The sequence below is a fragment of the Myiozetetes cayanensis genome, unplaced genomic scaffold, assembly GCF_022539395.1.
Source record: "Myiozetetes cayanensis isolate MyiCay16 unplaced genomic scaffold, myiCay2020 scf14, whole genome shotgun sequence".
NCBI lineage: Eukaryota > Metazoa > Chordata > Aves > Passeriformes > Tyrannidae > Myiozetetes > Myiozetetes cayanensis.
Window position 1 is genome coordinate 5,961,700 of NW_026087048.1, and position 24,256 is coordinate 5,985,955.

General features: G+C 37.5%; 1 protein-coding gene across 9 annotated transcripts in view; it reads left to right on the plus strand.

Annotated features, from left to right (window-relative positions):
- Positions 1-24,256, plus strand: part of THSD4 (thrombospondin type 1 domain containing 4) — a 414,123-nt gene that overhangs the window by 208,971 nt on the left and 180,896 nt on the right. The window lies entirely within an intron of this gene.

Below are 24,256 nucleotides of genomic sequence, written 5' to 3' on the forward strand. Positions count from 1 at the left end.
TTAAAATTTCAGTTCTTTTGAAGAGAAAGTATGTCAAAATTTTATTGAGGTAATTTGGTAGAGTGGTATTTGCACAATCCAAGGTTATTTGTTTATTCTGAAGTAGGTTCTTAATTCAAAACCATAGATGGTCCTTGAATATTTTCATTAACATAACATCTTGAGGTATATTTCTAGATATGTGTCAGGGGTTACAACTTAGAGGTTATGTGGAATTAATATAGATATATGTCAGTCTTGTGTGCATTTATGAACTGTGGCTTTCCCTGTTATCACCTGTCCTGTCCCCAAGTTACAAAGCCCTTGGTTTGTCTATATTTGTGCATATTTTGGAGGCAATTCTTCTGAGTGGACTGGAAAGCGAAGTCAGTTCAGGTTTATAAAACCTGCTCCTCACCCTTTAGTTTCTCTTCACCTGTCAATCCATCTTACAAATTGCCAGAGCAGACAATAAAATTGGTGTAGTCTTTGATGGAACTGTACTGGAAGTTCCAAATCCCAGTATTCCTGTTGGACAACTGCTTTATCTCACTTGTGGCTGGTGAGAATCTCAGCTGCTGCTCAGGTAGAAGAAAGGAAAAAGCTCATTATGGAATTGCTTCTTTCTTCTTTTCTACTTTCTTGCCCTTAATTGCTGCTGGAGCTTTACTGAGTTCCACAGAAACATTGCCTGTGGATGGGAGTTTATTATGGGCAACAGTCTGAGTTGTAATGTGAGCTCCATAATTGTACAAAAAAAAGTGACTCTTCAAAAATGGAAGAAATAATATAAACTACCCAGAGTCCAAGAAAACCAAACGTCTGGACCTTTTGTAGGGTGGTCTTATCAGTTCTAATTTGTCCTGGTTTCATCCAAGTGAGTTTTTGATGCGTTATGTACCTATATGCACTGGCATTCATTTTCTCGTGCCAACAGTTTATATAACATCCATCGACACCAACTTGATTGATGATGAACTAAACCAATAATTCTATCTAAAGAACTTCCACAGATACTTGTACACTTGGTAAAAAATGGGTGAGAACGAAGCTTACTTGGCAGTGCAGTGAAAGCAGTCACATTACTAATATATAAAGTCATGGAGCTGAATGTAATTTTTCTGTCAGATTTATGTGCCAGCATCTGAAAACAGCTGGCAGAAAAATTCCCTTAACTGTGTTAAAATGGCCTGAGCCACTTCAACCTTTTTGGAATGGGCAGCACAGAAAGAAAGTAACATTTTTGATTAAAAATAACCAGGCTGTTGGCATGGTTCCCATGCTAGTCCTTAACTCCGTATCCCCTGAACTCTTGGTTTATGCCATCATCTCTTTTCTTTCTTCTTTTTTTTTTTTTTTTTTTTAATCCATTTCGTATGTTTTATTTTAAAGCTGCTGGTATGTATTTAGTCTGCTCAATTTGCCAGCTCGCCTGTTAGGAATTCTGGAGGATGTAATTCCAGCTAGAAGGACTCCAGGTGTTTTGCTTACATTGTTACACAATAAACTGGGTTAATTGAGGCAGGTGAGTTGCACTAGGACAGGAATGAACATGTTCCAGCAGATCAGAAAACTGAAACTAGATACAGGTTTATCAAGCAATTTATTGCACAAGTGAAATGGTAAATGTCAGGTTGGTTTTTGGCATGTTAGTGGTCACAAATTTCCCACTGATAAAGCAGTATTCAGAATATAGACCTGCACATAGTTATAGTGCACATAACACTGGTAGAGCTGGGAAGCTTGATAACCCAGATCTGGTATTTACTGTTCTCTCTATATTTATGGTAATAAACAGAAGTCTTGAACTTTAATAGTTAAAAAACCCCTTATCCTTAAGGTGCAGCAACAACAGGAAAAACAACCCAGCAACCATTCCTTTAAGGATGTAGTTGAATGCTTTGCAAAACTGAATTGTGTTCTGTCATGATTGAGTTGTAGCCATCCAAGCTTCTTGTAACATTCCACTTGTTTCAAGGACTGTAAGTTGGTTACTTTTGGTTTTCATTTCACTTTGTACATTTTATGTATTTTATGTCTACATTTTATGTATGAAGAAATATATATATATATTTCTTCAATGCAAAATCGTAAGTTGGCTCAAGGTCACTAAGATTTATTTTTTAGAAGAAGACAGCAGCTGTTTCTGGGAATTGGAGTTATCCTACTTGTCTCTGTTTAGGAGATTGTCTTGGTTCCATGTGTTCCATTTTTTCCAAAGCTCCACATCTTTTCACTGTTTCGTCAAAAGCACCAACCAAGTGAGCACTCAGGGAAGTTTGTTTTCATAAGGAGGTATTTCTGTGAAATCAGGAGATGCTGGAAAAAGCAGGCAGGAATATTAGTATCAAACTCAGCTAAAAGTCATCTGAACATTGGAAAACTTCTCCATGCTGCTTTTGTGAACTTTTTTGTAGTAACCTATTGCTCGTTTTTGCAAAGCCTATGACCCTCATAAAAAGCACAGTCCTAATAGTTCTGCTGAATATGATGGAGCTTCTTGAGGTTTGCTAATTTTAAGTCCTTCATTTTTCGTTTTTGCACACACATTAGAGTGATTCCAGGATAAAATTTTTAAGTTCTTGCTACTTGTAAATGATAAACTTCTGTTAAAAAACATGACAGTGGTATATAAAGCTTTAAAGTGTTTATGGAATGAGTCATTATCTGGATAGGCAGAATATGCAGATTAAAGGAGACAGGCTATTTCAATGGTTGCTTAGCTGATTTTTCATGTAACTTTATACTTTTCACAAAATCCCAGTTTTGGATAAATGAATTTCATATAACACAAACATATTTCCTCCCTCCCCCCCAAGTGCCCCAAATCCTTTTAGGCTTTCCGTTTCTTGCAGATCTTTACTATAGGAAGAGTGTTGATCTGATAAAGGAAAATATTTTAGCAGTCAAATTGAGAATGAGCTGCAACATTAGTGTTTCTTAGTGAGCCAAAATGAACTAACAGAGCCATTGGGTGTACCTGAAATTCCCCAGGAAACATCTCATGTTTGTTTTCTGATGTATGTTTGTTCAGAAAGAAAGCAGTCCAGTTGGAGTGCTGTATAATAGCTATTCATTGCTGTTAATAATGTATTCATCAGGTTGTATATTTACTCTAGTATTTTATTACAATTTAGGTTTAGGCTCTCTAAAGTGTAAAGGAGGTTAGAGGTTTTACAGTCCTGAGCTGTGTCAGAATGATTTGCTTCTCAAAGCAGTTTTCAGCATTACTTTCTTATTGGCTGATGTGTTAGACCCTTTGGTAACAGAGCAACTGACCTTGGACAGACTTTTCCATTGGCAAAGCACTTGTATCACATGCTGGCCTTGTACAGAAAAGAGACAAAGACATACTTTTTATCCCACTGGTAATCATCAGCTGGCCAGTTCTCATCCACCGACATGGGAAGCCTGCCACTGAATTAAGTAGGACCATAATACCTTCAGTGGGACCAGGATGTTACAGCACTTGTACTGCAAAACGTGATTTTGAGTAGAAATACTTTGTCATCTTTGGGATTGGGATTTGGGATAATGGCAAAAGTTAAGGCCAAATATTATGAATCTAAAGTAATTGTTTGGAAGTTCCTTTTTTTTTTTTGCTTTTTTTTGTGTCTTGAGAACCAAATTTAAAGAAGCTGGTTGTTCTCCATATCCACAGCCCCAGCAGCAAGGTAATCTGTTGGGAAGGAGGTACCAGTAGTTAAAAATTAGCTTAATATGAGATTGAAAGATACAATTGTTGAAAATGTGTTAGTTTTGAAATACACTTATAATATGTAATGAACTTGCTTTCATTAAAGGAGTGTAGTGATGTCCGGTAACTCAAGAAACAGTTGTTTCTGGGGCAGATGTCCGAGTTTGGAGTCCTGTGGCTTTGGGATCCAGTTCATCCAACAGTCCAGCACTGGCAGTTGGGGTGTGTGAGTGTCCCAGGAAAGAGAGGGGAGATACAGCAGGGTTTTAGCAAGTCTCTTAACATTTTGTTTCTCACTTGAATATTGTTTACTGCAAAGATGGTTGTTTCATAGTGAAATTTATTTCATTGCTTGTTGTAAAGCACATCACAGTTCCTTCAGGGAATATGTTATGTATTTCAGTTTTGGTTTTAATGGAATTAAGCAATTTCAGGCACTAAATGAAATAGAGATATCTTTGGGTCTAATCCATTTCCCCCACTTTCTGTAAAATGGTACTCTGCTATTGTATCATCTTCTGTTGACACATGCCAGTGTACAGTATTTGTGATTAAAATAAGAGTTGCACATTAATATTTTTAAACAAAACTCCAAGAGGTGTTAGCAGCACTTTTGTGAAAATTGATGTTCTTAACATGAATATGGTTTTAACAAATTTGTCATATGGAAAGAACAGGGGCTGATACTAACGGGGCTGTGAAAAGATCCTCAAAACCCACTTTCATTCCATATTCCATGCAGCAGATAACATTCAAACAGTACCTTTCATGATAAAATATTCTTAGCAGCTCTGGAGCTTAAAATAACATTTTGAAATCCGTTTACATATTCAAATTTACAGCAAATAAAGGAGTCGGTTTAGAACACTGGCAGAGAATTTAGATAAATGTTGTTAGAGGCACTGTTGTATCACATGTGATCATATGAAAAGTTTTATAATATAAGCAATTAACTAATTTCCTTCATGTGGGGCTAAGTAGATCAATTAATACACTTCAAAATATACTTATTTTAATCACTATTACTGATTTTTTTAAAAAATTATTTTTATACAAGATTACAAGTTTCTGTGCAAAAAGGTTGCAACAAATTTTATATAGTAATATGGAGGAGAGGATACACGTTTGAGTTTTCAGTGACTTAAAACAGGGTATTTCTTCTGGTGTGTATTGTTCACTGAGTGCATCCCTACCCATGCACTGGAGTTGGAGTGTTTCTCTTGCATCTAGAGCTTAGTGAATGCATTACTTAGAAAACATGTAATTACAATATCTGGATAAGAATAACTATTTTTTTTACCTTTTGTCCTTGGTCCTCTTGCCTGTTCTCTGCTGGAGTTAAACAACAAAGACCTTTCTTTGTACAGCAAACAATGTGTTCCAAACTGTGGAGAAAAGATTAAAGGAAACACTTCTTAAATAAACTGAAATTAAGCACAGCAAGTTCAAACCACAAGGAAATTACAGAGCAAATTATTAGTTAGAATCTCTGTGTAAATTTCAGCAGAACATTTTGAATAATATTCCTAAGAAATGCTTTTTAAGATTAGGTATCCCAGTGGAACTGTGGTGTCCTTACTTCCTGAGTACTGAATTGAAGACTGAGGAAATATTACAAAGGAAGAGGAGCAAGTTGGGGTTTAGTGTTTTTTTGTTTTGGGGTTATTTTTTTTAAGTTTGCAAGATGAGGCATTCCTATAAAAACGTGGTACTGGGACTATAAATTGATGACTACTGGTTATTTGCTTCTGCCTTTTTGTCTCCACTCTCAGTCTTGTCCTTCGGTGCTTCAGATTCTACTTTTGGTCAAATATTTTCTGATTCTACATGACTGACCATTAATAGAAGCTTTAAAAATTTTTGAGTACCTCAAAACTTTCAATTCAATGTCAGTTTTAGAAGAGACCTTATGAACAGAGAAGATTCTAATTTTTTCCACTTAGTTCGGTTAGCATTGGTTGCTTAGTTCTAGATACATTGACTATCTGAGTTAACAGTAATTTTGATAAATTGCTCTCTGTGTGGCCATGCTTTAATTCAAAGCTAACACAGGTCTACTAAGAGCATTGTCCGTCTTACCATGGATTTATAAACAGCCTCACCGCTGAAGTGTCTGATCCTGACCTATCCGGGAAAGTGCTTTTCTGTGCACAGGTCAGGGTCTGATCAGACAAACGTGCATTTTTTAGCAGCTCCCCAGTTTGGTGTATGTCAGTGAATGTTACACTACCTGCTGACAGATTCACTCAGGATTTATGTGTAGACATGTTTGCTGACCTGGGATGTTCAATAGGTTGCGTTTCCTTAAACCAAAAAGTGCACTGTTGTGGTTGGTTGGTTTTGGCAAAAGTTGTTTATCTGCTGATTTTTGATCATTTTATGGTCTTCCTCTGCAGTCTCAATTCAGAATGTGTGTGTGGCTTACAGCCTGCTCTGATTTTGGGTCATGATAATTACCTTTACCACAGCCAGTCTGACTACCACATTCTGTTTGAAGGGTTCGAGGTAATGGTGAAGAGATATGAGGAGTCTCTGTTAGGCCTGGAGATGACAGAAATCTTAGAAGCATGTTCTGTCAAGAGGTTTTGCATCAGCCTCTGTTTGGATCTTGCCCTTTCTGATCACGTCTGTCACAAATGAGCATGATTTTTCCTATTAAAAAAGTGACAACTAGGATGAAGTGTTCACTGTGTTACAATTAACAGTCTTTGTCCTTCCTTCTGCATTGTTGGTAATATTCTGTTTGTTAAACCATTCCTCCCCAAAGGGTAATGCTGGGTTACAAGGCACTCGAGCTCACTGCTGGTGTTTGTAGCCATGGCTGGATGTGTTGTCACATAGATGAGCTCATTCAGGGGTTTGGAAGGTGGGATCTGTGGTGATGAACACAAAGTGAGAGCGTAGGATCTTTCACTTGTAAAAGCATTTGCCTTTTTGAAAACAATACAATGAGCTCATCATCAAATTTAAAAGTGGAAGAACAGAAAAATCCAGAAATGAAAAATCACAGTGTTGACATCTTCACATAAGGTATAGGATGGAAGACATCCTAAATTCCAGTGTGGACACTCCTGGACCTGTAAAAGGGGATTTCACTTACAGTCAGATGCAGTACTGCTCGAGATCTTTGCAGGTTATGTCAGTATTTGATCTTTGGAGTTAGCCTGTGTTTGAGGAAAACGCATAAGTTGCCAAGGAGAATGAAGACTAACACAAGTTTGCTTCTAATGCAAAAGAAATGCAAAAACTAATAGGAGACAGTATATTAAAACAGATAGAAATGTGCAACTTCTAACATTTCTTACGTGTAGTTTGTTGTTAAGATGCCTCATTCTTCCTGCATGCACACACTTACATATCCTTTGAATTACTGTCCTTAAAATAGTTTCAAGTTGGTTTTCTTCAGGGAGAGTTTCTTTCACTAAATAAATGTTCATCTTATTGTAACCAACATGTATTATTTGGCTGGGGGTGATCACTTACTAAAACCCTTGAAGCTGTTAAGACTTTGGATGAAATTCAACCCCTTGTGTTAATGAATTCATCTCCACTGAATTCCAGTTGCACAAGCATCTTACCAAGTGTGATGATCTGGAGTTGAAGCACAATATATCCGGGACATTATTCTTTGCTGACCATATATTTTTTCAATACTGGTGTTGCTTAAATAATTCCAATATGAAGTTTCTGGCAGTGTTATCTTGTTATACTGAATTCCAAGGTAACCTTTTCCCTTCTGGCTTCATTAAATAGTCAACTTGTATCTACCACTCTGTATAGTGGTGTATAGGGCTCCAGGCACATTTTTCAAACATACAAAAGAAATACTTTCTCAAAAACGAATTTATTCTTTTTTATATATTAAGAGGCAGATCTTTTTTTAAAAAATTACTAAAAGACAGAGTTTGCAACTCATCTGGGTGAGGGGAAGTGCTCTTTTGTCTGCCTCAGGAAAGTGGTTGAGCCTGGATGGTTGGGTCAACTTGTGTGTCACAGCTTTCCATCTCCATCTTACAGAACAGTTTTCTGCATGTCACTTGCCATCTGTATTTTCTCTGTTGAACTTCTAAATGAGTTTCTCCTTGTTTGCTGCTGGTGGGAGATCTGAGAGAGCTCTGGGTTGGGATGCTGAGCAAGAAGCCTTGGCAGCTTCGTGACTTTCTATTTGACCTGACCCTGAAGGAGAATTGTCCATATTGCTGTTTTTCCAGGTAAACAGCTTTCTGGGCTTTATCCTCTTCATCTTGAAGGAGAATATGAATGTTTCTTTCCAGGTTCCTGTGCTGGCTGTGCTTTTTGGTTCATGTCTGCTTGTTGGTGACAACAGTCATGACCAGTTTGGAAACTCATAGAAGTCATGTTTTCATTTCCGGTGTTTCCTAGTTCTGCCATCATTTGGCAGAGGTGATGTTGTATCTTTTTCACCCTTTGTTTGTAAGCAATGTTCTTATAAAAACAGCAATCCCCACGGCAGAACACCAGCTGAAGCCTGCTGTTGCTTTGATGACCTGCCCTGCAAATACATCATCTGAACAACAGCCAGCAGCAATGAGTCCCACTGAGGTGCTTGTTTCATGAGTTCTGTATTAAAAGAATGTTTTTTTAACTTCTCTTGAAATATGGAAAGATTACTTTGAAAGGAAGGGAAAGGGATAAAGAGAAATATGCAAAATAGTGAGAGGAAACTCAGAAAGGCTGGTTGTTCAGTTTGCCTTGTAAAGCACCCAGCAATCTGGTTGCTTATATAACTTTGCAAGCCTCCTTGACCTGGAAGCCTCTGGAGAACTGACTCTGCAAGATTTTTAGTATTTCCTGCTTCTTGTCAGACCCCAAAATCTTTAATTTCAGCCTTTCTCACATTGTTTTGATTATACTTCTGTTTCCAGCTATAGACAGAACTAAGGAACTTGATACAAAACTTTCAAAGAAAATGCATTAAAACATGAAAGAGATGGGCTGTTTGAACAGTTTTTATAAATCTGAACCCAATTAATGCAAACTTTTTAGACCTTGAAGCTTTAGATTATTTTTGCCTTCTAGTTAATGACCAAACCATCAAGTAGTTTCCGTGAAAATACTCATTTGAACAGCAAGTGGTGTTTGGAATATCAGCACATGGTTTATTCAAGGCTTCTTCAAATATCTAAGCCCCCTGGGCAGTGTCTGTCAGTGGAACCCCTTATTGCATAGATTTCATGGCAGTGACCAATCTTCAGTAATATGAATTCTCCTCTCAGTAATGCAGCTGACTTTCTGCTTCCTCTCTATTCTTCCTTTGTCTCTAAGATGACCAACAAGGGACTGTTTTGGAAATGCCATTTACTCTTTGTAAGTAATTATCTTTGTGAGGTAATAAAGTCCCTCATATGTAATCTGTTGCTCAGTTATCTTTTTACGTGGAGTAAACACTACTTTTTAAAGTTGTTATCAAGGTGTAGTCATTGGCCTGGTATAATACTTCTCTTCTCTTCTTACAAATTTTGATTCAAAATTAATTTTGTTCTCTGGCTTAGCTAAACATTGACCAGTGTCAATCCAAATTCACAAACAAATTCATAGGCAAATTCCCAAATCACATGAAGACACATTTCTTTGCTTTCTTGCCAAGAGGAGAGGTTGTTACTAATTTAAATAGTTGTTGAAATGCTACACAACATTTGAGAGTGTTGTGTAGAACCTGGTTTCAATTGTCATAGATATTTCTGTACAGCATTCTTTGATTCCCTAATCTTATTTTATTCTGAGCAAAATTCTCTTTTGGATAGGGAAAAACCTTTCTTTGTTCCTTAAGCATCTCTTGATCTAGTGAAATAGAATGTGTTCTTACATCTTTGATTCTGTAAAAGAAACTTTTTTTTTTTGCTGTTTCTTCTCTCATTTCCCTTTGAACTGCTTGGTTTCAACATTTTTGGGTTTTACCCTCTTTAAAATCTCTTCTAGTAAAATAATCACCCAGTGGAAGTTCTACATGATTAGTGGCTTCATGGTTGGATCAAATAAAGAGATTTCGTCTGCAGAGAATATTTTTATATTGCAACATTAAATTCCAAAAGAAATCCAAGTATTTTTTTAATATAGAATATATATGGGGATTTAAAACTTTGTTTATAGACTATGTGATTAGGTTAGTCAAGGGAGATTAAACTTTATCCTTTATTTCTTAACTTGCCCAATGTCTTTGTTTTCTATTGAATATTACTTCAAACACTTTGTGTCAGAAGAATTTGGGTGCTCAGAAGCCTTACAGAACCAGTCTTCCTTTCATATTTGTACCCATGGCAGTAGTACTTACCCCACAGTCATCACTCCATTTTTTTAATATCAAACTACTGTAATTCTGAAAACTTTGGTAGTGTGCTTTAAAAATTGAGGTCAGGTGAATGTCTGCTGTGTGAACATGGACTTATTTTTGATGAGCTCCCTAACAAAGGTTACCAGTCTGCACTGCTGGCTTAGGGACCCCAGGACAGCAAACCAGAATATCTGTTGGCCACTGGTAGCCACAATATGCTAATAAAGTGTTTTAAGGGGCATGATTGTCCAGCTGCAGCTTATCTGCATTAAGGTTGATACTTCAGTCCATCTCCACCTCTGCCAGCAGAGGAGGAGCAGAAGCAAAGAATGCACTGAGCCAGCGCCAAGGGTGTGAGAGATTGCACTGGCCGAGCCTACAGCAGATGCCTCCCTGCTTGAAAGCTGTGTGTAGCTGCTACAGAGCAAGGAACAGCTGAATGGAACTTAAAATAAGGATTCTTTGGAGGAGTTTCACTGAAGTTATGGGAGGTAAACCTCAGGGAGAGCAAGAGCAAAACTCTTCATTGGGCAGGAGGACTGTAACCGAGCATGAGAACAATCAAATGATAAGCAACACCAGAGCTTTGGAAAACTCGGGAAAGAGATACATTTTTATTGGTGAAAAGAGATCTCATCATTACAATTACTTGTAAGGAACTAAGACAACAATATTTTAGTGTATGATGAATCTGCAGATGTTCAGGCATACTGCAAAATAAAGATTCCTTCAATAAGTGGAATTATAAGTTTACTATTGAATTTCTGTTGTAACACTTCGTCATTCTCTTCTGGTCTCATATTGCAGAGGACTGAAAGGATTGATTTTTTCCTCAAGTGTCTGACAGAGCTAGAGGAGGTTGTTCTATATTCAGAATGATAGTTCCTCTGATTTTTTGATTGTTTTTACCAAATACTTTCTCTTTCCTTTCCCAAACCTAATTAATGGCAATTAATGCCAAGCTGTGGAAATTGGTTTGAACTTAAATTTGCATTATGAACAGACAGTACCTTTCTACAATTGTCTTCTGACAATTAAAAAAAAGACTGAGAAATGTGATGCCATCTTAAATTTTTGTCAAGAGTTTCTAACTTCCTGACATCATAATTTTCTGGTTTATTTTTTAACAGAGCAGCCTTTTGAGGAAAAGGTCTCCAATGTGTCAGTTGAAACGTGTAGTCTTAAGAACTACATATTCTTAAGACTGTATCTACCGATACAGTGAAAAATCAGTTTTTCCTACAACCCTTGCCTTGCTTAATAGCAATGAGGGGCCAGGCCTTTCCTATCCTGCACGGTTTAGTGCCTGTGAGCAAAAGCAGAGCCACCTAGGTTTCTCGGTCTTTGAAAGGCTCCCAGACTTCAGTAGATCTTTAAGATGTTCCAGAAGTATTTCAAGACACTGCCTCTTAATCATAAATATCAATGCAGCTGTTTAGGGCTTAAAATCCATGCAGCATGGTAAGTATTTCCAGAGAGAAGGTGGGAAGTGACTAAAAGTTATGACTATGCAAAGCTGCCCTCCTTCACCTTCGCTCAATTTCTGCTAAAATCCACCACTGGATGGGTTTGTACTTTGTACCTCCATCCAGAACTTGGATGTTGAAACAAAAGCTCTTTGGTTCTTTGAGCAAATCGTCACAGAACATGCATTTTGTCTTCAAAGTGTTTTCCTGACATTAAATAATTGGATCCTCACGATCCTGTGAACAGGATAAGGAGAAGCCTGAAAATGCCTGTTAAGCACCTACTGCAATGAACTGTATTAACCACCTTTGGAGCCTAGCTAGAGAAATGTTTTTTTTCTACTGCCTAAATAACTTCAGAAGTGTTTGAAAAGAAGGGCACAAAATTTCAGACTGCTTTTGAACTTTGAGCAGAGTTTTATGCCTTCGTGCTTGTGGATGTAGAAAAGCTGCTGTTTCAGCAAGCAGAGGCAGATCCTCTGCAGCTTGGAAATTACAATGGTGCCATTGATTTCATTGGGCCTGGGTTCTGCACATCAACTGGAAGGCCTGGCTCCTTGCTTGGGAAGTAAAGCAATATGGAGTAATCCCTGATTTGAATAAAGAGCTTTAAAACCTAATAATCATGATAGTAATAATACCTTTAATGAAGACACACTTGGAAACAGATGGAAAAGATTTTGTGTGAGACAGACTCAAGAGAAAGACACACTAAATGAATGGAAAAGAAAGGCAAAACAAAATAAAGTCATTGGTATTTGTGGATATAACCGAATATGAAAACGGAAAATATTTTATCTCTCCGTGGGATTACTAAAAGTTCCTTTCTCTCTCAAGTGACCATTGTCTTAAACTGTATCTGACAGTAAGTCTTTGTAAAGGGAACCAATTTGTGTTTTGGTATTTAGGGTGGGGTTTGTTTCTGTCTTCACTGAAGTTAATCAGGAAACATGCTGTAAACCACTGGAGTCGCTGTGTGGATTCGTGCTAGGATTATAAATGAAAAAATACACAGTGTTGAAACCCACTGGACTTGGAATATATGCATATCAGTATTGCCCTGGAAGGTCTTTAATATCTAGTTCACATTGCCAATTCATGGTCAGATATTTTCCCTAGGATTTATGATCCTTAAATAATGGAAGCATGATGTTTAATTTGGAAGTAAAGTAATTTTAATTGAGTGGGTTGTTAACTTGGAAACATTGAAACAGTGATTTATTAAGAGAAGACAGATAAATATCATATTGAAGACAAGGAGTAGTATTTCAGTCTGCAATTTAAACAAGAACTGTTACTTTCACTGTATCTGTCCTGTGGTATCTGCCTGTGGTATAGTGCAGGCAGAAATGAACTCAAGAATGGGAGAAGAGCTCTTGAATAAATGATTAATCTGTTATGTTTTGTGTGTTACCTAAAGGCAAGGTTGCAGTAACACACTGTCTTTTTTGGGCATTGGCAACCAGGGTGATAGTGGAGATTTTTTTGCAGGAATAGTCCTTGGTTTTGACTACGCTTTGACAGGGATGCGTGGGTGGCTCCATGGCCTGTATGTGTACTTGCAGGGAGAGGCTGCAGCTTTTGGGCAACGGGTATAGAAGACTTTTATCCTCTAGAAATTTAGTCCAGTTATGTGCTGACCTTTTTCTGCTGCTTTATTTTTCCTACCCTGCCTAAGTAAGCATTGGAAACCATTAGTGATTTTTGATTAGTGCACTGAAGATCTTGAGCTGTGTCCCAGCGGGGTTACCGTGGAGCTCAGTTTTGCTGAGGTATCTACCATCCATCTATTCTGGAATGGAATAACTAAGGAAAGCTCTGAGGAAGTCCTACAGCCTTTCTCTTCATGGTGCATTTACAAGTGAGAAGAAACAGTGTGTTCACATCACGTTTGAGAAAAGTGTTGAACAGCTCATTTGACCTTTTTATTGCTTTTTTAGTTGATTTTCCCTGTGGGCTGGTTTTGGGTTGGATTTTGGTGGGGTTTTTTGAGCAGAAGAGACTGTCAGTGCAGATGCCTGCAGTGATTTTATTGGCTTGAGCAGAAGAGATGTTGTTTGATCAACTGGTTATGGTTACTCTGGATAAGGTGGGCAGGGTTTGTGTTTTAGGTTAGATTTTTTTAGGCAGCTAGTATAGAAACAAAGAAAGTAAATAGAAAAGAAATAAAAGGGTTGAAAAAATAAAGATGCTAATTGAAAGGCAACATAAAGGGAAATGCCAAAACACATTCAAACAGAACACTCCACCAATACATTTTTTAAAACGCTGGTAAATATTTTAACCTGAATTTATGTATCAGTCAAAAGTCATCAAGGAAGTATCTGGGGATTGCTATTTACTTGGCCTGGTAATAATCATCTCTGATAAAGGCTTTTTTGGTTCAGTTCATTTGTTCAAACTTAGCTGATGCATTTTTGTAAATGTAGGTGATTTGATAGCTTTATTGAATGACTGTATCTCAAACTCAATTGTTTTATATAACATAAGAACTGCACAAGGGCTGCAAACCTTGGCAGTCACCTCTAGCCCTGCTGTGCTCATATCACAGGCCCATTCTCTAAAGGATCCCAAGGAGTCTCCTGAGTTCATATAGTTGACTCTGTTTGGCTTTCTTCTCTCCAAAAAACTGTTCTTGGCTCTTTGGTCAGTAGTTGAACCACTCCAGTGTTCCATTATTCAGGAATAAGGGATAAATTGTAAGATGGGACACATGTTTCCGGTTTAACAGCTGTAATTAAACAAAGGCTGCACAAAGCTGGGCAGCAGATATCACAGGGCTGGGCAGCAGTTTCTCCCAAGCCATGTCCTCTCGCACAGGACCACAGTCCGTGCAGATAAACAGCTTATCCACCAGAATAGTGGCAGCTTGCTCTGTTCATGGCTTAGGGAGGGGTTTGTCCAAGGTCCTGCTCCCTGGAATTGCAATAGCAGTGCTTGGATTTATGGCTTGGCAGTGGCCTGTGAGTGTAAGCACTTTAAATTAGGGCAATCACTATGGTTTAGTCCACAAAAAAATTGGATTAAGAGGATAGATTTCTCGATATCTGCCCTCTCCCTGACAAAACTCCTATTTTTACCTTGAATTGTATTAAAATAGATCATGTAAAGTTGAAGTGTTTGTACTCTGGTAAGAATCTGTGCTATCGTTCAGTGGCATGGAATATTTCCTAGACATGTGTAACCTGTTACATTGCAGTAATTGTTTAGTTTGTGTTTATAGCAGGAAACCAATTTGAATGACTTCTGAGAAGGGAGATATTTAGCAGGTTCTTTACTCGTAGACAGCATTCATAAAAAGAGTTGCTCATTTATCTCAAACATGGAAAAAAAGTGTTCCCAGCTCGGTATGAACTATGTGTGCTGGATGTACTTTTCAAAAATTCAATTCACTGTTAATGCAAATAGTGTGAGAAATGCTGTCTGAAATGCAGAAATATGGGTTATAATAATTTTGGTTTAAACAAAAATTAAGGCTGTAGCTAATCACTTTTTATAGTTCTGAAAAAGTGATACTGGAGAAATTCAATTAAAGGGGGAAGATAGAGCTTATCAAGCTTTAATAAGAATTAATCAGAGACATAAAGAGAAGGATTTTTCTTTTCTAAGGTGGAATTTTAAAGGAGAAATTAGAAATTTGCTTCAGAAATGTTGGATATTTAACCTTAGCATGTTAAATTAATTTCAGTCATATTTCATGGTTTAAGAACCTGTATATAATAATTTTTGTTCAGTGTATTGATCAGAAGATCTCTGGAACTGGTGCAGAAGTCCAGAAGATCAAACTTTGAAAATACTAGCAACAAACGGCAGAGCAGTTTGCAAGTGATCTGCTTGCACAGTGTAGGGGGTAGAAAATAAGGAACTTGTTGCTAAAAGAAGGAAAAAAGCGAGTTTATTGTTATTAATGTATGCCTGGATATTTCCATACACTGGGAAAAACTTAAATTTAGTTTCTGATGGCAAAATAATTATATAGTTTGTTCTGGTTGTACTTAACTCATTTTCTCCTATTGTCTGTCTGGAATCCAGACTCCACTGTTTTATCTATGCTGCAGACAAAATACTACCATTAATTTGCCAGACTTATTTAGTGATCTGGGGATGGACTCACTACTTGCTACTCATTATTTTTTCCTGTGTTTTCCTGAAAAAGTTTGATCAGGGAATTTTTTATTTTTTCTTTGTTAGCTTAATAGGTAGCTTGGGAAAAAGAACAACGAGAGAACGAGAAATGATACTCTGAAATGATTTGTTTTTGGAATAATCCTGTGTGCTGCTTTTTCTGAAGTATTACAGTCATGTTCTTTATTGTTCTTGGAGCTATAAAAGTCATCAATACAATGTGATAATTTCTGGGTTTGTCGTGATTTCTGGGTTTGTCATGTCTATGGATTTCTGGGCTCACCTCCAGCTGTCAGTTGTGTCTTTCACATGGTTTGGTAGCTTTGTCAAATAAATATCAACTCAGTTCCATCGCAGGATGTCTTTTTTATGTTTAAATGTGTGGACTGACATAAACAATAACATGTAGGATACTGGTCCAAGCCCTTATAGCCTGAAAATAATTACTGAGAAAGTGCATACCAATGCTGGCTTGACTTGCCATATGTCCAGCTTTGCTCTGACCACCCAGCCAATTATGCCAGGAATTGCTGTTCTGGCAGAGTGTACTCAGGTAAATGGAGACAGTCTGTCACTGGTATCTGTATTATTATTCTTTGCTAGGAGCTAAATATTCAGGAGGATCTGTTATAAATTAGTGTCAAAGCACCTGTATCCTTACTAGAGTGGTCTATAAATTAATCAAAGCCAATCTTGTCCCACGCATAGTAACCTCTGATCTCAGTCTGGTCTGCAGTCTCTGTACCAGTGCCCTGATCTAACTTGTGTGCTGGGCCTAGGTCTGAGTTTTCCCTGCACTGTTGAGCCAACTCTCAGGTAGCTGTGGGCTTATGCTCCAATCTGCTTTTCAGTAGGAGAAAACTATTTCAGATCCCTCCCTCTGTCCTGGTATTGGCTCTCGTTCAAATGTTCCTGTATTTGAGACTTCAGTGTCTTTGTCAGACTGGCCTGAAATGAGACAATGGGTCTGAAAGCCCTCCAGAGAGTGGGAATGACAGATATTGAGCCAGAGGAATTCATGTCTAAGCTTAGAGGACCCAAGAGTGCTTTGCAGCTCACAGATCTGTGTGTTTTGAGTTACACTGTTCAACTTTACCACACAGAGCATCCAAAATTCTTGAGAAATTCCACTTGAAATTCGAAACAGCTTAGGAGTATTCATTAACTCCAGTTTTTCATTGCAAGGACTAAAAACTATTTAGCAAACAAAAGAAACTGTTATGATTCTTTCTACTTTAGCTTTTGATTCTCATGAGATACAGTGCTCTTTTCTGCAGAGATGTCACAATCTGCTTTTTTTAGCTTAGCTGTCATACAACTATTCCAGTTCTTGGCAGTTGTCAGGAGTGCAAGGAGGTACAAAACATTTTTTGTTATGCCAGCTGGAGAAAAGAGTGGGGTATTTACACATGTGCATTTCACTAATCTAACCCTTCTGACTGAACTAATGTCTAGAGTAGAAGATAATTCAATTGCATTTATCTACCCATAGGATTTATGCCAAATGTGAGCTGAGTTTCTGTGCTGGGATAACTAATGTGCAGCTGAGCTGTGCCAGAAGGCTCAGCTATCATGTTCAGAGCCATTAACAGCCACTCCGATCAACTTCTGAAATATAAGAACCAGATTCCAACTGAAATTATTTAACCAAGCCAAATACTGTAATCTACAGATTCAGTGGGATTTGCGTGGCTAAAGTATCACTGGCTATATTAGAAATGTATCCCTCCTGGAGTCTACCAAGTCCTGAATGTTAGTTATTTCTAAATAATTGGTTTACAACTATTGCCAGTGGAGAGTACTTCCCGATGTTACTGAGGCAGAATAGTAAATATGTTGCCAAGAATTCAAACCAAGCTTTTTCACTGGGCTTAGGTTGAAATTCTGATTATTCCAAATAAGAGCTGAAGTTCTGAGACTGCTACTTAGAAACTGTCACCTCAGTTATGCCCTGCCTTCTTTAAAGAAGGAAATTAAGAAATAAGTAAGAATGGGAAAAGACTTTGTGAATTTCTGTATAGAAAAAAAAGCCCCAAATTATGAGTTAGATCCTGCTGATGAATTCCTTCATTCTTCTGAACCACAGGAGCTCCATTTGAGATGCTGCACTTCCTAAAAACAGAATAGTAGATGTGCAACTGCATATACATTTAACATAGTTTATGTACAGCTACAAGACATCCAGGGTTTTTACTCCAGTTCTCTTTGTTTTACTGCTGTCCTTTATCTTCACATTTCATTTCTCTTAGTCTACTTTTGGGCCAGTCCTTCTGTCCTTCACCTTCAGTATTTTCAGACAGACCTGACCAATGGTAAAATTACATACAATTGACAACAGCAGAATATTTACAGTGACTTTAGTGGGACTGGAAATTAAGTCATTCCCTGCTACCCCTTCAACTCAAGGGAAATTTCTGTGCAAGTGAAAAGAGAAGGATCTTCTTACAGATTTTTAATAGTAAAATGTATTTGAGGTATGTAGTTATAGAGAATTATCATGTGCTGTCTTTGTGTAGATTAATTAGTTCAACTCATTGGCAGAATAATGGAACCTACTCCTTTTCAGTTTTTGTTGCAGTGATTCTTACCTTCACCAAAGGTTGGGCTACCTTCTGACAGTTTCTCACAAACTCTAGTATAGGGGCTATGAAAGACTACACATAAAATGCCATAAATGTGTGTGGGAATGATGTCATTTCTCACAGGACTTTTTTTACTCGTTGTAGTCCATATACTTTGATACAAATTGGAAGTTGAAACCCCCATAGTGAAGAACTAGGTTGTTGCATCTTTAATTGTGGTTATTGAGATCCTGATGCAGTGCAACACTTGCATATGTGGTTAACAGCATAGAGCATTAATGCCTCCATACCTTCCTGACTTTAGTAAAACCTGTCATGCTAAGGAGGACTAAGCAGGATTTTTGTGTTAGAGACCTTATAAACGTAACACTGGTATAAAGATCAACTTCATCTCTGTTGTTTCCTCTTGTACTTTCATTTGCTTTCCCAGTAAATGTTAATATGTGCTACAGTAAATGCTTTTACTAATTGTATGCTCTGGGTAAGAACACTCTTTAGAGTATTCTCTAATTCTCTGCTGTTTAGAGTAATATCTCAACGTTTTGGATTTTTGCCTTTGAGTAACTTACTCCCCATGGAAAGCTTGGGAATCATGTAAGTGTTGTTAGTTTTGTACTTATGAATAATCATATTAGAAGTCTTCAATCACTCAAAGCTTGAAAAATGGGAAAAGGCTTTTTACTAGAGAAATTTTAAAGAAGGGGAGCAGTAATGGGAAGAAAACTGAAAATGGGACCCAAGATGCAGCTTATAAGGAGTGCTTATGCCTTGCAGTGCAAGAATTACCTAAATGCCGAAATTCTGCTTTAATTAACCTTTTTTTATTTGCATCATCAAATCTACTCCATGAACTCCCTATTTCAAAAGCTCCAGACTGTGTACAGACAGAGGGTTACAGTGTTAGTCTGGCAGCTGGGTAATAGGATGCAAAACATTTGCTGAGTGAGTAACACTATGATTTTATAGGAGTTTTCCAGAGGTCTGTCGTTACATTTTCAGTGTTGCACACTGCTTCCACCTGGGATTGGGTGTGATGTGTGGGAGAGCAGTAGTGATGCTGAAGCGTGATAAATACCCTATTATCGTGTTTTACAAATGTCATATATCTGTGTGATTATTCTGTAGGACCTTGGATGTGCCAGAGGCTCAGAAGTGAGAATCCTGTGCTCAGAGAGGGTATTTCTTTCCTTTTGGTTCTCATCAAAACGACGTAACAGCAGAGGAAGTGTTGGATAGCTAATGTGGTTTTGTGTCAGTTGACTGTAACTAATACCTAGCAGGGAAGACTATTAAAGGCATGGGGAAACCCTGCATCCTCCCCTGGTAGAAGCTCAGGATGTTTACCCTTTGGTGACATGCAGACTGAATCTGCAATTTGTGTGGAGATTTTATTGAAGTTCTTGAGACTTTGAACCTGTCTGGCCCTGAAGAGATTGTACAACTATATGACAAATCAGGGTGATATTTTTCTCAAAGCCCATGTTGTTTATTGCAGCAGAAGTTATTTGTCTGTTCTGCTTTGTTGCCCCAGCATTTCCCTTGAGCTGATGCATCAGAGTGGCTTTTGGAGTCAGAAGCATAAAAAGGAACAGGCATAACTGAATGAAGAAGAAGCTGAATCAGCAGGGGGAAATTAGAGAGCAACAGTTTAATGAAGACTCCAAAAGGAAAATGACTGTTTGCTGCAGTGCAGAAAATGAGCATTTCTGTTTGCAATGATTAACTGTAAAACCTTTAAGCAAGTAAATAGTTGTGGGGTTTTTTGCAAGTAGGGAAAAAAAAATCAGGAACCTTTTGAAAGCTATAGTGGGATTTGCTGCTCTCAAAATCATTAGGGAATGCATCTAGAAGATGACTGCTTCCTCAAAAATGGAACAACTTTAAATTAAACCTTAGACAGCAGAACAAGAATATTTTGTACTTGCTTTTTTTGACAGCATCATGGTGGAAGCATAAAACCTGCCAAAGTAGGACCTCAGAACAGACTTGGCAGAACTGGTTTAATGCAATTCACTATTTCAAACTTGTTCCCCTATGGAGCAGAATTTCTTTTATATGATAGGTCCTTAAGGAGAATATCAGAAAAACTCCTTGAGCAGAATTTGGCTGTTGATCTGAACCCTACCATTAATATTTTAGATAAGAAAGAAAACTTCATAAGCCTTTCCTTGGAAATAATAGTATACTTGAATTATCATTTCTTTGTAATAGTGTTGACAGTCTGGTACTTTTATCTAGTGTGTACTATAACAGTATTTAAGCAATTGCTTGAATGATGATGTTAGCAATAAACATATCTGTTTAATTTGCAACGTTGTGACTACTACTCAGTTCATGGATAACATGTAGCAGTACCTGTGCAAAATAAGCACATGCCCAAGCTATTCAAAGCTGTGAGCAAAGATGCTTCTTGCATTTTTAAAAAGTAGATTTTTAGGTTCCCCGTAGGTGAAAAAAATGAGTAAGATTTGTTAGGATGGGGGTCTGTGTTGTAGGGCAGCTGTGTAGGAAGAGAAATCCATAATTTCACATGCTTCCCAGACATGTACATGAATAAGTCTCTAAAACTTGGATACGTGTGCAGAAGGTTCTGATTCCCAGGCTTGAAAATGGACTGAAAATGCCACTACATCCAGTTTACTCCTGGTTTCAGTCTGGATCTTAAAACCACATGACAAGTCATGTTATACTTTTGTATTATATTTGCTTCTGGTCCTCCCTGGATTGAGTAATAGTGGAGGCATACACAGCAGGTTTTTTTGTCCTAAAATTTGTATTAGAAAGTATTCTTTTGCATTAGAATTATGTAAGGTCATAGAGCACCTCTCAGTGGAGAGTCCCACTCTATAATCTGTGTCCTTTCAGGCACAGTTAAAGTGACCAGTAACCGCTTTGAACTTCCAAAATAGTTGCAAGTTGAGCAACACTTTGCCTCAGCTGTGCAAAGGTAAAAGGTGCCCCTTTTTTGTCACAGCAGATCTGTACCCTTACCCTGTAGTAGTTGCCAGTGAAGAAACTAAATACAGTGCAAGAGGTAAAGGTGTTCAACCTGCAGAGACACTGTCTTCAGATTTGGTTTGTACAATCTGATACTAATTTAAAGCCCAGTTAGTGAACTGCTGCCCATTTTCTAATATCCTCTGTTGACTCTGGAATAAGGGTTTTATAGGATCTGGTTGTTAAAATCATTTGATTTTTGCTGATCAGGAGATCTTAGCCCTACTCATATTTCTTGAATTAAGCTGCGAGTCCTGTGGGAGATTTGCCATGACCTCAATAGGAATTTGAATTCAAAAACTCAGAGGCAAATAATAGATAATTCAGTTCATGAGAAGTGTGCCAAATTTCTTCTTAATGCTCTTCAACTAAGGTGTGTTCTAATAATCAGCAAATGTCTCTTCTTTTTGGAAAGGAGTTATTTCAGAGAACCCATTTTAACTAGTACATATTTCATTGGACTCTTCAAACAAGCCCCTCATTTCCAAGTTTCTCTTACTGTGAAGTTCCTCATGGTTTGTACCATGAAATCAACTGAATTCTTAGAGAAGATTGCACAGGGGTATCTGTATGGTTTAGTAGCACAAACTGCACCATCCTGCTCTGATTTTTATAATCCAGTGTGTGAATATTTTAGATTTAGCTCTGAAAACTCCATATAATTTATTTTTGTACAGGAAACATAAACAGTAGAAATTGGGCATTTCTTTGATGTCTTTGGTCATAGTGCTTATTCAGAACTGGTCTTATTACTTGCTACAGCTGTATCTGGGCATTTTTCTTTAAACATGCTGGGAAGGTGGTGTTGTTTCTATAGAAAGCTGGTATGGCCAAGATATTCTTGCATTTTAATTCAACTTAAACAGCAACAGAAAAAAAAAAAGGCTTATTAAAATAAAATATTAAAAATATGCTCCAAATATGATGTGTCAAGTAAAAATTGTACTAATGGTGTAAAAATAAGATAGCTACCTATCAGGTGCTTTGATTGAATTGGCAGCTGCAAAACAAATGCAGCTTGAGAGCCCCATCCACCTCTCCCAGTGGCCAGTTCTTGGTGCCTCTTTTGAGGACGTTTATCAGAGAACTTTTTACGATGTCTTATCAGTCTTTGACTTGCACCTTGAGTGCATCTGCAGCTTGTCCAGGTTCCCTGGATCTAATCACCAGCAAGACATTCACAACTGACTTAAGCAGCACAAGCCTTCCCTTCCCTTCCCACTGGCCACAGTTGCAGACATGCAAGAGAGACATCCTCCTCAGAGCAGAGAGGAGCCGCTCTCTGCTTCGCTCTGTTTGGGTCAGGACCAAATGAGAGACACTTCATAATTTTTGTATATGGGAAATAACTTTGATTCTGTCTGTCTGAAGTCTTGTTATGGTTTGTAAAGCAATTAAGTAGGACTTAGGACACTTCTCCCAGACAGAAAGACCTTAGACAGAAAAATGTACTGTATTACTCTGGATATTAGTGCTGTTGCCAGATTTGAGAGGTTTCATTTTATTATTGGTACTGTGCCTATTTTGGGTGAAAATGTACTGCAAATAGTGAGGTACTAGGCCCACATATAAAATATTTCTCTTCAGATATGGTTAGAAAAATGGGAGTCATTCAGCAAGACATTTACAAAATATATCCAACTGCTTATATGGAAATGCTAATCAGAGTTTGTATCCTGAAATACTCCATATAGCTCGTGCAAAACATTACTGAAGGCCACTGTAAACAATACTGTTTTAGTTAAAAAGCTGTTTCCAAGATGAAAGATAGATTAAATGAGCTGCAACCTGTATGAGAAATTCTTCATGAGGAATTAATGGTAGAGCTTTTCATAATCTTTCATGCTTTGGCAAAAAATATTAGCACCATAAAAATTCTTCAGGGGGCAGAGTTGAGGTGGTAGCTGCAGAGTGATCAAAACATAAAAGAGGAACATTTTCCCTTCTTATGGAGAGACCTCTTTCAGATCTGTCATATGATGGATTTGAAATGAAAGTTTAATGCGCTCACAGTTTCTCAGACAACCATCTTTCTACAGCTTCATTATTAATAACAATTTAATCTTAACCAGCTCTTGTTTTTCTGAGCTCTTGATAATTCATTTACCTTATTTGTTTAGCATCAATCTAAGAAAAAATACCCAGATCATAAAGTTTAGGAAGTGTTCCACATTAATAAACCAACGCAAAATGAGTCTCCAATAAATTTTGCGGAAGTGTTTAATCCACAGTTGCTTGAATTAAAAATAGCATATAAATTGCAAGTAAATAATGTGACTGACTTTCATATTTAACCTGTGTGCAATGGTTATGAGCCATAATTTTTCCTCACAGCCCTTTATGAGTAATGGTGAGGCCGTTTTCATGGCTGAGGTTGTATAAAATATTTTTCAACTAATTTTTATGGTACAGAGATTGTTTTATGAGTGTGTTAGTAAAGTCCAAAAAGGTGGGAAGTTCACTCTCCATGACTTAGTCCCTCCAAGTTTGTGTGGCTGCAGCACTGTCTGTCCACTCAAATCCATAGGGTATTTTGCTCAGGGAGAATTAGAAGTCTGAAACTTCACCCATTGAGGCTCTTTAGTGGGGGACAAGTGGTCCAAGGTCAGTCCTATGTATTTCCTTGAAAGTAAAGACTGTCAACGACATGAGCTTCTGTCTCATAGGCTCAGAGTTGGTGGTAGCAGCTGTTTTTATCCTTAACCTTTCGAACATCTTACATTTTGTCCAGAACCATAAAAAAAAAATTCTTACAGTGTAGGAAGAAGGAAATGCAATAATATAAACTCATTTAAATAAAATTGTTTACTTTTATACCCATTCTATTCAGTTTCTACTTGGTTTTCCTTTAAAAGCAGATTTAATACTATTTAATTTTTTTCTTGCAGAAATTTGGATATTAATAATAAAGACTAAACTAATTTATATTTTAAATTTATAGATTGCACATGTGTTTTCTTATCCTTTGTTATGAAAAAGTTACTTTGAAAAAGTAGGTTGCTGTGTCCTTTGCCTCTGTCAGAGGTGTGACAGTACTGGTTTGGTGCAGGGATAGTTCATAAATCCCATGTGACTGCAATTCAGACATTTGTCAGTTATTGGGTAATACATTAGTGGT